General features: G+C 40.9%; 1 protein-coding gene across 1 annotated transcript in view; it reads right to left on the minus strand.

Annotated features, from left to right (window-relative positions):
• znf609a (zinc finger protein 609a) overlaps window positions 1–11,772 on the minus strand; it is a 35,406-nt gene extending 23,634 nt beyond the window's left edge. Inside the window, exon 1 of the mRNA XM_074677443.1 lies at window positions 11,397–11,772. The gene's annotated coding sequence lies outside the window, so the exon portion shown is untranslated. The remainder of the gene's footprint in view (window positions 1–11,396) is intronic.
• Window positions 11,773–15,391: the final 3,619 nt, after the last annotated feature.

Here is a 15,391-nt window from a genome sequence, read left to right on the forward strand (position 1 = left end):
ACACCCCACCTACCAAGAGAGGGCACGGTTGGCTGTGGAAACTCAAACAGGATCAGGCTTTACCACATTGTATTGACCCAAACCAGACTGCTTGGTGGAAATGGGGCTTTAGTTTATGAAGCAAACATCTCTACTCCCCCGTGGCCACTTGGGATCTGGTCTGAAACCACATCTAACCTAAAGAACATTTGGCCAGAATCTGAAACAAACCCTTTCATAAATCTGAGCTTTATACATGTGTGTATGAATATATGACTAACAAAAATCTTGCCAAAAGTAAAACATTAGCCCTGGTAAATAGGGACAACAGGGTAAGATGGACGCCCAGAAAGAAGAAACCCGCAGCAGCACATTTTCACATTCTGTCAGCTTTTAAATCACGTTCACAGCTCTGCAGCTTTCAGGCACAGACATTCACAACAAACTGCAGCATCAGTGTGTATCTGTCAGCGCCAAGACGAACCGTCCTGCTGCCAGTAATTCACCGCTCCACTCCACACCGTGCATCTGTTTACTGAAGAGACCTGGAGGCTGCAGGAAGTGAAAGCTGAGCCCTCACGCCTGCCTCTGCATGAAAGGCTCCACATTAAAGAGGAAATCTTTCATTCTGTGGATTCAGTTTTTCTCAAGACAAAACAGAAAAACCTTCACATGCAAGCTCTGTCACGCAGCTGTCAGTGCCAGAAGTGGAAACACCCGCATCCTGTTTCAGAGCACAGAGCAGAGATGATGGTGTGATAAGAGCCAATGCTGTAGAGTTCAGTTAATACCATCTATATGAGGCTGCAGAAAACGACTGACTGAATGAAAATAGGTCTTGCAGGTCTTTTACCCACCTCACACTGATTCTTCAGCCACTGATGTCTGGTAATACGAAACCTCTTCAGGCGTGACAACAACAAAAACTCACAGACAGCAGGGACACAATGAGATCTGTAATGTATGAGCCCTGGAGCCTTCGGGAGACTGTGTCTGGATCTCAATGTTCTCAGACCTCTGGGTCTGCATCTCCTGTCACAAATAGCCCCTGGATCCAAAACAAGTCATTTGGCAGCACAGCTTTCTGCCAGTCCAGCTTCAACAGGCCATGCTTCAAAATATTAAAGAGGGGATAGCCTGCTTTTTAATTTAATTTTTTTTTTGGGGGGGGGGGGGCTCTTCTGTTTCTCTAGTTATTATGATTCTGAGTTCTACAAAATTTTTTATTTTTGTCGAACTGTTTTTTTTTTATTTCAGTAAAAATAGATCATTCTGGTGATTAGGTGATATAATCAATAAATCAATTAACCGAACAATAAATTAAAATGTCCTCGGTAAGTTTGCCAGCCTCCATAAACTGACACGTGCATGCATGTTTGTTTTCCTCCTCTCTTTTGACCAAAGAGGCTGAATGAGAAGATGGCTCACTACGTCTGTCTTTCCTAACATAGGGGTGCATAGGTTCTATAGCAGATTTAGCGCATTTATAGCGGAGTGAGCATCTGTCAAAAATGCGATCTTTGGGGTGAAGATGAGGCTGCTCACGCGTACACACGGACAGAGCTGAAGCAAGCGTCCTGAGGGGTAAGGAGGAAACACGTGCTATTATGAGTGATGGCACCAAAGATACGGTTCTTAAGCTGCCTGCCACAGTCCCAGTGTGGGAATATTTAGTTTTTTATCAGAACGAACAAAGTGTGAGCTCATGAACACCAACGAGCTGATATGTTGCATTTGTTTGAAAATAGTGGCGACGAAGAAGAAGAAGGGGAGGTGCAGCAGAGCCTTGTTCTTAGACAATCTGCTCTTACTGAGGCTTTTGGTCTGCAAAGTATATAGAAATAAAAGCGCCAAATGGTGGGCGCTCAAAGACAGCTACATTGCCAAAAAAATGCAGCTCTTCAATACGGTTGAAAGCCAGAAATGTTAAAAATGTTTGACAGACAGTACAGATTGACTGGGAAAAAGTACATGTTACAAACAATACAGGAACTGTATAAACTCCCTTTTATTAAGGCTATAGTTTTTATTGTTGTTTTCTTTTTTGGATTTTTGTTTTTTCTTTAGAGACAGGGTCTATGTTTTATTGTTTTTGATTAGTATCAATTATTTTCATTGACATGCATTTTTTTCTAAAAGAGAGTCCATTTCATTTTCATTGTATTTTTTTCTCTTTCTTGTTTGTTAAATTTATTACATTTTTGGTTTAATTTATTTTATTTAACAGATCCTGACCTTTTAAATTACAGTTAAATACTCTTAAGAATTTAAAGTTTCTTGCTTTTGATATGGTGTACTCACTTTATTATCCCATTTATCATAATTAAATCAATGAAAAAATGGAAAAAAAAATCAAAATGATATTGACAATAATATCGTTTATCAGCAATAATATTTTGGAAAATTATCGTCTAGCAAAATTTTTTATTGTTACAGGCCTAGTTTCATGTTAATAAATAGTGTATCAGAAATGACGTCTCAAATTAGTCCAACTCACCATCATCCTTCACTTTCACACAACCAGAGATGTAACTGATAGTGGATGACAAAGCAGTAAAACAAAACCTAAAGAAACCTTTATGGTCTAGTACCTTTGGGTCTGCGTGTTTTCTGACATTCACCAAAAATGACGACATAAAACAAACGCTTTAATATTCTCTCAGTGCAGATTTTATTGGAAAAGTGGAGCCTGCAGCTTCACTCTGACTGTATTTCCAGGGTTTGAGCAGAGCGAGGACTGCTTGTCTCAGCAGCATGCTCAGCCTGCATCCATCATTCTTTCTCTCTTACAGAGCACGCTCCATCTTATTGATTACCCAGCAGGTGTGCGGCTCCATCAGCTGCTCAGCTCTCCACACACTCCAGGGAACTATCCCCCCTCACGCACATGCAAAACTCAGGATTTTTAGGCTTTCAGAAACAGTCCCTGCTGGTTTGGAATTAGATATTTGAGTTTACATAATGGAAAAAACAGAGACCACAAACACAGCCTGCTGTGGTTGTGGGTTAGTATCTTTGTTTTTACGATAATAGAAATCTCAGTGGTTTCTGAGTTTCTGGCAACAGTAGTGGACATTATCTCCAGCCAGGTGCATTTTGTCTAACAAAATTAAAAGTAAAGAAATCCAGTTTACCTTCAGCAGATAGTCGCACCTGAGGGGCTGGGACATTAAGATGTTGGGTTTTAGTCAAGCAGCAACCCCAGGTCTAAAAGTATAAGACAATGCAGAAATGCTAAAATCTGCTGTTTCTCAAGTGTCCACTTGAGGCTGGCTCTGTAAGTTCAGGAAGCCACATACACATCAAGCTAAAAAAAAGCTGTTTTCACAGCAGAAATAAACCTATTTACAGTCTGGTTAAAAAATAAAAACATCTCCTGTCTGAATCGCTAATTTCACTATCGGCACATACTGTGGCCACTTCTAATATGGCCACTAGGGCTGGAACCACACTATTCTTGTGATTCGATTACGGTTTTGGGGGGGCTGATTCAATTTAAACTGTGATTCTTTTATATTTATGATTTTTATTTGCTTTTTTAACACCAGACCATGTGAAAAAGTTAAGATGATGATTATGTCTACAGACTTTATCAGGAGCCATATTTTATTACCCATAATATGCACATCACATGAGTCAGAGAGAAACATTTAGCCCCCTGCTGGAGAAAAGTGGTTCATTTTTTCCAGTCCAGTTTATAAACAAATACTGAAATGAAGAATTTGAAAAAAAAAAAAAAAATATATATATATATATATATATATATTTGATGAAGAATCCCAATTTTGGTATTGTCAAACAAAAATCCAGATATATCGTATATTGATTTTTTCACTGCCATATATTTTCTGACGTGATTAATATTTCTGTGTCTAGTCACTGACGCACAAAACCTGACGTTCAACCCTTCCTAAATGTTATTACACATCGTAACAACTGACCACAACATTTTTGGAATCCCTGCACATCGGCCATACATTTAATCTCCGCTCTAGCCTTCCTTGTTTTAGTTGCTGTAGTATAAACAGTAACATGGGTTAGCTTCAGATGATTCAAAATCCCTGTGAAGAATCAGGAAAAAAAACTTGGGATGTCCTGATATTACATTTTCACTTCTGATACGATACCGATACTGCAGCACTGAGTATTAGCTGATACCGATATTGATCCGATACGATATCAGCATTAAACATAGATACTTTTATTACTTATTTTGTAGTATGTCTGTCATGTTAGAAAAGGCTTGATTAAGTGATATTATGCAAACAAAGAACAGTAGTCAGCAACAGTAAGTATGAGGAAAAACAGACCCATTTATTATTAACAATGGGTAACAGAAACTGCTTATATCGGAGATTTTAGATGCATTCTGATGCGATACCAATACTTGTTTTTTTGCTGATATCGGACTGATATCCGATATCAATATCGGACTGGGCCCCCCCTTAAAAAAACCGTGACAGGACCAGAAGCAGGTGATTATACAGATCACACTGTCTTTGTGTTCTGGAGGAGTATTGCAGAATGACACACACGCATAGGGTTGATGTAAAAACAAGGCTTGAGAATCAATTCAGGACCCTGCTAATAAAAGAAGTTAAGTAATGAGAATGTAGAGCGCTAACCCACAGCCACCATCAGCTTCACAAGCAGCACTCCTCTCCTCCACCCAGCCCAGTCTTTATCTTTTATCTGTCTCCGAGGCGGGGTTCAGCCAGCGGTCAGGAGGTGTAGCAGCTAAACAGCCTAAGAGCTGCGCCACCTCGGCCCTTATCTCCCGCTTACTCCCACATGTCACAGAGGAAGCAGAAACACTAATTATCAAAGAGTGTGCAGGTGGAGACCACAAACCACAGACAACAGAGGACGCCCTGTGTGTCTTACTGCTTTATCGCCACTTGTGAACTGAATGGCTGCTTAAACAGAGGCTTGAACATCACACAACGGATATAGAAGCATGTTTAAACACGGGGTGACGTACAGAGCTGTGTCCGTTTACCGCAGCTTTGGCGCTTTCATATGTTTTCACTGCTAGCTGCTTGCAAGTGAGGTGAACAGAAAAGCTGCAGATGTGATACAGGTCATAAGAAGTGAAGCTCTATTCACACATGCACAAAAGTCCCAAGAAATACTGACATTTCAGTGGATAGCTGCATGTTTAGAGGCAAATAGACTGAATTTTTCGAACTAGGGACAACAAACAGATGTGTGAACACAGCAGGAAACACAATGGGTGAGCAGACAGTGGTGATGCAGCTGCTGCAACACAAAAAAGAGCTGCATGCATCAGGATCAACACAAATTTGAAAAGATGTGTGCACATGCATCTGTTTACATGTAGAAGTGATGTTAATACATAAACTATATCATACAATTGTAAAGCCCTCTGCCACCTCACCTGCCATTTTGCTTTGAATACTCAACTGCCCAAATTTGACAGGGAAGACTTTACGATGTGAGGGACACGTGTGAACAAGCAACTTCAGCAAAGTTTGAGGATGGAGCTCCAGACCTGTTCTAAAATTCTGAGATTTGTGGATACGGGAAGACAGGAACTATATCCAACCCTAAAGAGCTTCTGAATTTTTCAAGAGAAGGATGAATTTTCATTGTTTTGAGTCTGTGCTCTATTTTTCACATGGGTTAGAAAAGTTACAAAAGTTTTCGAGTTGCTGCAGTAGACTTTCTGGCTGTATTTGCATGATGTAATCCTTGCAGAAATGCTGGCTCAGTGTAAGTTTTTGTTTTTCCACAGACAAGTTGTAACTTTACACTTCAGAGCACGGGAGCTGCAGGTCTCATTAGGTTTATTTCAATACAAATGGATCAAAACTTACTGGTGCAACTTTCGATTTCTAGTCCAGTTTCTGCACCATTTATCAGACCAGCTAAGTCTTCCCTGATCCCTCCTGACTGACTGTCTCTGATTATCTGCGAGTCGACAGCATAGCTGCTGATGTTTTCATCTGCTCAGGTAACTCTCTGAATCCCTCTGAGTCATTCAACACTAAGGAAACCTCCAGGCTGTGTGTGGCAGAGGGCTGAGCGAGCAGGTGGGCTGCTCAGGGTGATGGTGGGTCATGTAGCTCAGCGGTGCTCTCTTCCTGTCTGGTCAGCCCCCCCAGGAGGAGCAGACAGATTGGCTAATTTCAGCTTCCTGTCTGTGTCCTCCTGCAGGGCAGAGCGGCTCAGCAGGTCTGAAGTCGACCTGACCATCAAATACACACTCAGGGGTCTGCACTGCACAAAACCGCTATATCAGTCCCCAGCTGGTAACGTCAGCTTGACTCAAGGTTGGTGCTGACAAGCAGCGACTCATGCATGTGTGAATCTCAAAAACTAATAGGAATCAAACTGTACAACTCAGCGGTGGATAAGTGAGGAATTAAGCTTTGCTTTGCATTTTGCAACTGCTGTCAAAGTTTTTGCAAAAAGCCACAATCCAGATCCTGATCGTGACTTCAAAAACATACTGACTAGGCCTGTCACGATAATCAATAAATCGATTAACCCAACGATAAATAAAAACGTCCTCAGTAAGTTTGCCAGCCTCCATAAACTGACACTTGCATGCATGTTTGCTTTCCTCCTCTCTTTCGACCAAAGAGGCTGAATGAGAAGATGGCTCACTACGTCTGTCTTTCCTAACATAGGGGTGCATAGGTTCTATAGCAGATTTAGCGCAGATTTAGCGCATTTATAGCGGAGTGAGCATCTGTCAAAAATGCGATCTTTGGGGTGAAGATGGGGCTGCTCGCGCGTACACACGGACAGAGCTGAAGTGAGCGTCCTGAGGGGTAAGGAGGAAACACGTGCTAATATGAGTGATGGCACGAAAGATATGGTTCTTAAGCCGCCTGCCACAATCCCAATGTGGGAATATTTAGTTTTTTTTATCAGAATGAACAAAGTGTGAGCTCATGAACACCAACGAGCTGATATGTCGCATTTATTTAAAAATAGTGGCGACGAAGAAGAAGAACGGGAGGTGCAGCAGGGCCTTGTTCTTTGACAATCCGCTCTTACTGAGGCTTTTGGTCTGCAAAGTAAATAGAAATAAAAGCGCCAAATGGTGGGCGCTCAAAGACAGCTGCATTGCCAAAGAAATGCAGCCCTTCAATACGGTTGAAAGCAAGAAATGTTAAAAAAGTTTGACAGGCAGTAGGGATTGACTGGGAAAAAGTACATGTTTTAATTACAGGTAAATACTCTTAAGAAATTAAAGTTTCTTGCTTTTGATATGGTGTACTCACTTTATTATACCATTTATCATAATTACATCAATAAAAAAATGGAAATTGGAATGGAAAAAAAAATGGAAAAAATCAAAACAATATTGACAATAATATCGTTTATCGGCAATAATATTTTGGAAAATTATTGTCTAGCAAAATTTGTTATCATGACAGGCCCAATACTGACTTTATTTCCAATATCGCCCCCTAATGCAGAACATTTTCCTTGATTGGAAATAGAGTTTGTTGATGTTTATGTGGCACGAAACTGCAGAAAACTGAGCGCTGATCATCCAGTATCAAGAGACAGTTGAGGAACAGGTGAAGTTCGATTTCCTGAGTCCGTAATGATGGCACAAGGATGTTTGATGACACTAAGTGACTGTTTTTTTTCCCCCAGAAACATTTAATAAAGCATACATGACTGTTACTTTAATGGTTAAAACAATGTCTGTTGCTGCATCAAGACTCCATCCAGCTGAAACAAGGAAAAACAATGTTTTTGAAAACACACCCGTGTCACTTAGACAGAGTTTTTCTTATCCGGCAGGTCCTGCTGTGTTGGAGTAACATTTCGTCACGTGATGCAGCATGTCAACAAAGTCGTGCGAAGAGGATCACGACAGGCCACAATCTATTATTTTTAGTGAAGCCAAGACACTCTGTGATGACAGCGAGGGAGGAAGCACATCCGTTATGACACTTTCTTGGTGTCATAACACTTACTTGGTGTGTTTGCAAGCTGCGGACAGTTAAATCTCGCCGTTTATGAAGCTACGCCTGGCTGCATGTGCAGATGGGGAGACATTATTGAAGTGAATCTAATACCGCACAGTAAAGTTATTGAGTATTGTTGGTATGGATGTTGGAACGATCACCTGCTATCATCTGCTTCTGCATTTTCAGCTCAACTGGTGTGAAACTGGAAAGGGACAAAAAATTCTGTCTCTTAAAAATCTCCAAGACTCACTCTAAAGCCATCAGTAAAAGTTTCACAGTGCCAGACTCTGACAACAGGCTGAGGGACAGTTGGCGCGACAAGATGAAGTGATCTCATCAAACATTAATCAGTGATAGGAAGCAGCATTTTAACCACCACACTTTTTCAGCTAGTTTAGATTTTCACTTTCTTCTATTCTGATTATTCTCACTTCCTCTCAATGGCACAGACCTAGTCCAAACCACCTGAGGGGGTCTGCTGAATTAAAAATGAGATCAATCAGATACGCTGACATATTTCTCAGGATTTCGGGGGCATAACCACATCTGTGGTTGGTTAAAAAGTCACATGGAAAACCTCAGGCAACCCTTTTTTACTTTTTGTGGTTCACCACTTTGTTTACACTACACTACGGCTCTGCGCAGGAAAAGCACCACGGTAATTCTGCATTTCCTTTAAGTGACAGCAATTACAGCAGCTGTTTCAGGTATTATAAAGCTTACGTGTGTGAAGTTTCTTCAACCTTTGGGATGCTCTGTAGAATGTTAATTAAAAAAAATTATAACTAATTCTAACCCCAAATTCTAACTGTTTTTACAGAAGCTTGGCGCACACACACAAAAAAAATCTGACTGAAAGTAATACTTATTTTATATTAGTGATACTAGTTTGTAAACCTGAGATCAATCGAATATATTCACTTTCCTTAGGGTGGCTTCTTGTTTTGTGAAATCTGAGGCTAGTATTTCAAAACAAATATGGTCAGATGCAAAGCTGCTCCTCTAAAGACACCGACACACCTTAAAGACAGAGATAAGCTGGACAAAACCAAGGATGTGTGCAAGATGTGTAAGACAGAGGTGAAATGTTGTGGAAATACTACAAATCTCCAAAACCATTTAACAAAGAATCACCTGGATGAGAATCTGCAAAATCATACAATTTGAGACTGACCTCATTGGAGGAGGCCTCCAAAAAAAAAACACCATCTAACTCTGTGTGCACAAAACATTACTGAGGCTGTTGTTACTTTTAAACCGACAATATACTTCTGAATAGAGCTGTTGATAAGACAGAGCAGGGGATGTCTGTATTTGACAATATAAAACACTGTATAGCTGCTGAAATAAATAGTTGGGCTGTAACATCATCAACATCTGGTTGGTGAACAACGCAGAGGATGTAGGAATGCATGTGCACAGCCAAAAATCTGGCACAGTATTTATTATGCATTTAAGGGAAGACAATACATGTCAGTCTCTTCAAATAAATGTTTACATTTTCACAGTTTGCAAGCTATTGCTTGAAATTGATATTTTTTGAAGAGTACATCCAAACTCATGGGCCAATTCTTAATGCAAACCTTGATACTCCAACAATGCACTCAGTCAAAGGGTTCTCTGGCACTCTACTTCCACTCTGAAACTTAACTGGTGCTGTAACTGAAACATCCCTTAATAAAGTGATACTGAACTGAAACATGTTGAATCACGATCTTGTGAATAGGGATCAAATGATTTGGGTAATCGGTGGTGATATGCTGTCCCATATATAGCTCAACAGATGTCTACTGACTGTCTTATAACAGATTACACCTTCCACATGTACCTGTGTCCCGTGTGTCAATGGGTTTATCTTAAAAGTAAACATGCATCCCCTAATGTAACCTTCTGAGACCTCAGGTATAATCTCACATGTTGTCATAGGAATTTAAACTGATGGTGGTGATAATGAAGCTCAGTTTAAAAAAGATTATTATAACCAAACATAGCTATCTTCCAAGTGTTGAAACTTGGTCAGCATAACTGAGACAAGGTGTTCTCTACCTGGTGTCATAGGCCTTCAATCAGTAACTAGATGTTATACAATCCAGTAAAAAAATATGTCTCGAGGTATATTTAGTGCATTACTCAGAGTACATTTTGATAAAGGGATTAAAATAAATCAAACGTATAAGACACTGGTGCTCAAAGATACATGAATTAGAACCTGATAACCCAGTTCAGGATATGTTCATACCATAGTGCTAGTTAGCATTCATGAACGTTAGCCACGTTAGCTGATGTTTGGACGGTTGCCCTTTTAAGACAAATGCTACCAATTAAAATGCAAAATATATGAGAGGGTTTGTTATAAAGTTGCACTTGTAAAAAGAACCGTGCATTTCTGCAAACACCAGTTTATATACACAAGCTTACACGCTACATTTAGCTGGCTTAATCGTAAGGCTAGCTGCCTTGCTATGGCTAACGCTTCGACCCTGGTCATCCCTGCTCAGTAGCACAAAGCTAACACACTAAAATGTTTCTCAATGACTTTAGTTGGTCGCAAGTAGTTCCAAAAACCCATGCTGGCATCTAATTCATAGCCTAACTACAAGTCATAAAATGATTTTAAGCGAAACTTGTGCAACTTGTTCGAGGCCCTTTTTGGCCCGCTACAATGCTAACAAGTTCCATTATCGGACGCCGTGCTGCTCCGATTTAACGGCTGATTTCTGTAATCTGAAATATTTCTTTAGTTTAGCAGGCGTGTAAGCAGATCTTCGGTAACTTTAATAGAGTGCCTTCAAAATACCAACACAGTAACGCAAAAGTTCATAGCACAGCACAGATCGTTTATATAACTGTTGACCTGACGTCCTATTTGTCGTGTGATGGACAATTACCGATGCGGCGCTTTCAGCCTCCCTGTCAAACCCGTGTTTCCATTATCGGACAAGGGTTGTCATTTTTCTTAAAATAATCCCCTCATCGTTTCGACATTAATTCGACGCACATTCCCGCTTCCGAAACAATGTTATACTCACTATACAGTATTTTATTTCAAATTTATGATCAAGTATTGAAGAATTTACAAATTAGCTTCAAAGCACACATCACACTATGATTCTGGCTTTAACTGACAGTTTTTACGGCGGTTGAACAGATATTCAACTGGCGTAGCAGTGTGGCTACTTTACAAACAGTATGCACGCTTCATTAACGGTCAAGCATTTCATTTTGTATTCTCACGGTAAGTATGGATGTAGTGACTAGTTTTTCTCTGGTAGAAAGAAGCAAGCGGGTCAGACGGGGACGTGTCCGATAATGGATGCATACTCCTTAGCTCCCTGGTCCCTTCAGACAAAGACTGCAACTAGCCTGCTAGGCTAACCCCGGGACTGCTAGAGTGCTAGCCCGCGTTTCAAAAAAGTGGATCAAAACCCCACTAAAAGATCCTGCTTCAATACGTTCACTTACCCCGTGTGTAATCCCTGTCCGGTAAATGTTCATGTGCACTCCATAAGGTCCGACAAACCCAGTTTGAACAGTGAAAACAGGCTAACAAACTGGGTGCTCGAACAGGCAGAGCAGTCAGTCAACGTGCTCCCAGTTCACTGGACCGCAGCCATCACACGGTCACATCCCGGAGAAAACGGGAAAACAGCGGGAAACACCGACATTTTGGAGTCACTGCTCGGTCCTGGATGATAGCAAATCTAATCCCAGATATTCCATGACCGGGTGCGATATTCCCAGAGTTTCCAGAGAGACGTTATCCCGGTTAACAGACACGCAGACAGCAACAGACAGACAAACAGCTCAGTGGGGCTAAATGGCTGTTAGGTTACAACGCAGCTAAAACCTGGACACTGGATTAGAGAAGTCCATGGAACAGGACTGAGTTGACTGGAGCGAATTCACTCAGTGGATCTGGATTCAGTGGATTGTGGCTCAACGGATAGGCGTCGCTTTGTATTAACACCACCCACTAGAATCAATGGCATAGTGTGAGTAATATGTATTTACATAAAAGTAAACTGTTGGTTGGGTGTAACTTTAAATGGATTATAATGGAAAACTTTTATAATGTCAATCCTATTTTACACACTTTACAGATTTAATCCCTCTTGAGCCTCTTTATAGGAAGGGCAATGCAGAAACAGCAATTTTCTTCAGTTTGGACAGGGGGATTTTTGTTGTTGTAGTGATACAGTTTACCACTAGGGGCAAAGATTGGGATCAAGGGTACCTGACAACTTTTAATTTTCTGGAATTGTCCTTTTTTGACAATATTTCGATGAGAGGGTGAAGTTACCAATAAGCTGCTTGATCCAGAACTATTGTCAAGAGCCAGCTTGGTTAGCAAATGGCATTATGGTAAAACTGATTTCAGGTATCAACAAGATCAAGTTAAAGGCTAAGGCTAATGTATCATGAGCGAGTTGTTATGCAAATTGGAATACTTTCAGGGTGAGCAGGACCCTGACATATGCAATCAGAGATGTACTAAGACATCCCTTTGATAAATAAGCTAAAGGCAACAGACATAAACTGTTTTTTTTTCTAAAGAATCTTTTTAAAGATGATGCAAGCTCTGTTGACTTTGCCCGGATTGCAGGACTGAAGGTTTTTCCCCTTTTTCCAATCAGAGATTCTTGGGGTCCAGATGCTCCTAAGCTGTTCTCACATCTGAGCCCACTAACTGCCATTATTTCCCTACTCAAGACCAGCTGGAGATGCATGCTAAAGTTTTTACTGTAGTGTCTACAGGCAAAGGGGAACTGCTTTCTGTGGATTGATACAATATGACATGTGATCAGGTTGCCTTTGATGTCACTGATACAACCAGTCAATAAAAAGGTAACCAAGCCAGAAAGACTTGTACAGTTTCAAACTTCTTGGAGTCACTCCCTGCTGGTTATTGAAAAGAGTGCAGACACTACCTAATTGGCAGCCCCATTAGCTAAAACCCTTTCTGTCCTTTGTTGTGGACTCTCAGTCTAGTCAAAGAGTCTGAATTCTTGATGTGAAGAAAGGGCCCTGAAAGGATGTTTCCCTCCCAACATGTTGTGTGGGAAGAGCTGATTGACAAGTTAATCGCTTGCCACCTGAAATGAGAGTGTGACTCAATCAGGATTATGTTTGCACAGTGATTTAGAGTGACAGGTTGTCAGGATGAAGATGGGCAGATCTGCTAGAGGAGCTGAATAAACAACAGTAAGATCGGATCGCACTCCATCTCTGACCCTGACGCTCATATCAAGATGTGTACTGCTGGAAACCATCAGAATGCATTTAAACGGATAACAGAGTCACAGAATAATCAATACAAAAACCTTGTCTTCATTTTCTACTCTAAAGCCATTCTCTGCACTGAAGAGGAGCAGAAGCAGACTTCACAATAAATGGATTCCCCGCGGCTTTTCATCACAGCGAGAGGAGAAAACACACACCCACTCAGAGGCAAAACATGCTCAATTAATTCCACACACACACACACTCTCACACACGCACACACAGCAGCTGAAATCAGAGGACATGGTGTCCTGAATTGTTGAGCAGCATGTTGAACTGTTCTTTGAAATCTGCCTCTGGCGTCCAGTTTCATCAGCATTCAGAGGAGAAGCTGGAGAATAAAATTAGAGGATTTTATATTCCAGTCATTTCTAACCTGTTTTCATTCAGAGAGGCTTCAGCACAGACTAGAACTATGAAGTCATTTGAAGAGAGCAATACAAAGCAGTCAGGGGTTGAACACTTAGAAAACAACATGTCAAACATGAGGTTGGTTTATTATCTCAGAAATTTTTCATTATCGCCTTGGGGTGATTGTGTGTTTTACGTTTTGCATACATCTACCTCATTACAGTGACTCATTACACAGGACAATCTGCCTGATGTGCACTGTGTGCACATTCAAGCTTGGATGCTGAATGATTTGTTATATTAGCAGTGATTTGTATTTTCTAATTTCCAGTTTAATTGTCTGTTTCATGCCAAATTTGATGCCTTTTCATAATGGCACTTCCTAGTAGTCCTGTGGGTGTGTGGTGTGTCTAAATATGGATAGCTTAGAGAGACACATTCTTCAGATTTGCTGTCAGCACTTTAACCCTGGACCAAAACTAACTGATCTGTAGTGAATTACAGCCATGTCTGCACTGGAACTAAAAGGATGGCTTTCAGGCAGGCGGTGAAAATCAGCACAAATACATAAACTATCTGTTGAAAACAGCTCAAGTCTCTTTTTGGTGCACTACTTTTAGAGAGAATGCCATTGTCTGCATACAGAAGTATCTTTTTTATTTGAATGCAATAAATCAGAACTTTCACTTATCTTCTGACTAGTTTAGGTTTGATAATAGGCTGGTGTCAGTGCATAGCTAATCTTAGCATCCTGTTAGAAATATTTACGACCTTGAATTTCATTTGGGAAGTTTGGGGGTTTCCCTGATCTGTGGTCTGATGACCTGAGGGTTTCATTTTTAGGGCTGTGCTCAGACTTTATGACTTTCACTTGTGGTTTTGTCTTCCTGATGGTATTTTTTCTACTTCAGGGCTTGGGCATTGTGCCATTTTCTAACCCTATCAATTCCATGCTCTTGTCCAAACATCTAAACACTGGGCTTCAAGAAATTCAAGATTTTTAAGGCGGAAATACCAACCTTTGGGCTTTAAAAGAAATCTCATCAAAAGAACAGGTGACCTCAGTTTAGCAAAGCCTGCTGTTCATCAAGTGGTTTTAAAGGTCCCATATTATGCAAACATCATTTTGTTAAGTCTTTTAGTGAAATTTGGGGGTCTTTGGCTTTCCTCCCAGCCCACAAAATGTGATATTTAATGACAAAACCCTGTACTTAGTAGTGCTTGTGAATGTAAAATCCTGACCTAAAAGGAGCTGTTTGGATATTGGGGATTTGCCGACGTCAGCGATTCCCTTTTTTGACCAACCAGGAGCAAGTCTGACCTGACTGGTCCACTGGAGCAGAAACCCCCAAACCCAAACCCCCTCCCTGCTGCTGGAGAGAAATCTCTGAAATCTCTCCAGCAGCAGGGAGGAGAATGCCAAAGAGCCATCACTACTTTGTTTTTGGCTGTAAACAGCCACATAGTTCCATGCACAAGCTTCCCATTTCGGGAGAAGACAAGACTAAGTGGCTAGAGTTATTTTATCAAGGAAATGTGCCAGCTACACCCAGTAAAACTCTGCATGTGTGTTCTAGTCACTTCACAGCCGGCTGCTTTTCCAACTTTGGACAGTACAACAGAGGGCTAGTGAATAGACTGGTCCTGAATCCAGGCACATTACCAACCATCCACCAACAAACCTGGGACCCTGGAAATGTCAGTATTTTAAATGCTGTGTGCTGTGGAGCAGATGTAAGAGCTTTTCCTCAGTGTCCCCCCTGTCTCTGTGTTAGCTTCAGGATGCTAACTTTAGCTGCGGTTAGCCTGTTGTTTTAGCCTGTAAT

The sequence above is a fragment of the Halichoeres trimaculatus genome, unplaced genomic scaffold, assembly GCF_033239565.1.
Source record: "Halichoeres trimaculatus isolate MK-OKI-2021-1 unplaced genomic scaffold, fHalTri1.1 fHalTri1_scaffold_10, whole genome shotgun sequence".
Classification (NCBI taxonomy): Eukaryota; Metazoa; Chordata; class Actinopteri; order Labriformes; family Labridae; genus Halichoeres; species Halichoeres trimaculatus.